The sequence below is a fragment of the Neoarius graeffei genome, chromosome 1 (assembly GCF_027579695.1).
Source record: "Neoarius graeffei isolate fNeoGra1 chromosome 1, fNeoGra1.pri, whole genome shotgun sequence".
Classification (NCBI taxonomy): Eukaryota; Metazoa; Chordata; class Actinopteri; order Siluriformes; family Ariidae; genus Neoarius; species Neoarius graeffei.
Window position 1 is genome coordinate 29,703,342 of NC_083569.1, and position 2,553 is coordinate 29,705,894.

The window sequence follows — 2,553 nt, forward strand, 5'->3', positions numbered from 1 at the left end:
CAATTAGCCTAACCTGCATGCCTTTGGGGGAAACCAGAGCAGACACAGGGAGAGCACGCAAACTCCACGTATAAAGGCCTTCGTCGGCCACTAGGTTCGAACCCAGGACCTTCTTGCTGTGAGACAACAGTACTAACCACTACATCACTGCACTGCCCACCTGTAACATTAAAATGAGAAAATAACTAAACTTTCCAACTGTTTAATTTTTCGTGACTTTTTTGAGACCTGAACATTTTTTTCTTTTCCGACATGTAAATATTTACGATGGAAGCTATTATCGTAGACTACTATTATATACAGTATCTCAGCTATACATATCACGGCTGTAGGCCTATAAATTAAATATGAAACCATCAGCTGGAGTTTGGTTATTGACAGGAACGCTGTTGACCCCAGCAGTAAGTGCTTTCCATACCACATTTTCCTGCCTTCCTGTGATGCTACTGTTCAGGCTGCCAAAGAGAAATAATTTATTCCACTGGATTTGTGATGTTGAAGCTTCTATTCTGAGGACAGATAAGGTTCTCTTTTTGACCATATTATGCCTCTCCATGTCGTAAAGTCAAGGAGCAAGGCCTCTAAACCAATAATATTTAGGATTGTGATATTTAAATGACAATGGTTTTCACCCACCATGTTTATTAATGCCCAATCATTCTTACGCTGTGATTGGCAAGATACAAACATTTCATGAATCACACGTGAACCCTGTCATACGGTGATTTCTACACTTTGATTTGTGCTGGTTTCTATGTCAGATGTATAAATGAGTGTTATTGTGTCATACTCGTTAGTATAGTGGACAGTATCTCTGCCTATCACGCGGAAGACTGGGGTTAGATTCCCTGATGGGGAGGCTTTAAAAATTTATTAACTTGGTTAGCACTGTAGCTTCACAGCAAGAAGGTTCTGGGTTCTGGCCTTTCTGTATGGAGTTTGCATGTTCTCCCTGTGTCAGTGTGGGATTTCCTCTCGGTGTTCTGGTTAACCCCACAGTTCAAAGACATGTAGTTAGGTTAACATGGGCTGGTCTCAGGCTGAAGTGCCCTTGAGCAAGGTCCTTAAAGGAGATATGCAGAATCATGGCCTCACTTTTTGTTTTTAAATGCCTTGAGACCTCAAGAATGGCATAGGAATAGTTTTCAGCATTAATATATAGACTGAGGCACTGCCTAAAAGTGGAGCTCCCATCTGTCTCTGGGTTGTAGAATTTTCTTATATCATAGCCAGCCTCTTTTATTTTATTTCTTTACCGTTATAGTTACTATACTGTTTCCTTATGTTGTACAAAACATCGGGCGACAACAGCGACAAGTTACTCTCTACTGTACTGTCCTGACTTCACTAGTTGTTGGGTTTCCTGTGGTGGAAGGCACACAAAGGACCAAAGCCATCAGAAAACAACTCAAGTGACAAGTGGGTTTCTTTATGTATCCACACTCTACACCAATGGAGTTCCACTATTAAAGAAAGATTTTTTTTCTTCATTTTTTGAATAAGGGCACTATTTCTGGAGATACTGCAAAACCAGGTTGATGCATGGAGCAAGCCTTTATTACAACTCCCTGCTCTAAGAATCTGTTTAATAAAACACTCATATAAAAAACATATCCAATAATAAATTGATAAGAACAGATACTATAATCAAGTCAATGGCTTTAAATATACCACTTCCACATATTAAAATCCAGAAAGGTAAACACAGCTGGATCCTTTTGAAGAGAGACATCATCTTGGGGGCGTGCGTGTGTGTAGGGGAGTGTTTCCATGCAGAAAGTTTGATATTTCTAACGTTTGACCACCAATAATGTCCAGCTCTACCAGAGCAAAGCCTACAAAAATAAGCTGAACTCATTAACATTCCTCTCCCCGGAAATCTTTAGTAAAAGGAAAAGATTTATGTGTCAATGAAGAGAAACCTGAGCTACACTTAACACTGGATCAGGTTAGTGACACCGTCTAGAGTGTTTTCACATGACATCATCAAACGAGAAGTCGGCCATATTGGAGGCATTGGACACAACAGCAAAGCAATCTTTGTGAATTTTTCGATAAACAAACCAAATAATGGTGAATTACTGCACAGTTTTGGGTTGCCACAATCGCTCAGATCATGAGAAACATCTGCACTTCTACCGATTACCTAAAATAATCTAAACTCAGGGGGAGGAAACCAGAAAATTGTCAGAGGAGCGTCGTCATCTCTGGCTTGCCAAACTAAACCAGGATCTGACTGACAAAAATCCGCACAACATAAGAGTGTGTTCAGTTCACTTTGTATCAGGTATGAGTTTTTTTTAAGTTTTGATCTATGTCTAAAAATTAAGCACAAAATTATATTTCTCCTGTCTAGCCATGATGGTGCTTCTGTATGTTCTCTTGAGAGTAAGCTAAAGTTAAAAATCACAAATCAGCCATCTGCTGTCAGCTGAGGTAGGCCCACAGGGGATGTGCACTCATGACCTACAGTATATCGCTGTACATCTAATGTACACAGTACACACCTTTGCTTTCACCAGACATCTGTCACCAAATTTCCATGCTTTTCAT

At 39.9% G+C, this 2,553-nt stretch overlaps 1 non-coding gene and 1 pseudogene across 1 annotated transcript; both read right to left on the bottom strand.

The window, feature by feature from the left end:
- Positions 1-1,497: 1,497 nt before the first annotated feature.
- On the bottom strand, positions 1,498-1,671 carry LOC132898781 (U2 spliceosomal RNA; annotated as a pseudogene).
- Positions 1,672-1,816: 145 nt separating this feature from the next.
- LOC132896144 (U5 spliceosomal RNA) lies at positions 1,817-1,930 on the bottom strand. The gene has a single exon (XR_009655945.1). It is a non-coding gene; the product is annotated as a U5 spliceosomal RNA (small nuclear RNA).
- Between the last annotated feature and the right edge of the window lie 623 nt (positions 1,931-2,553).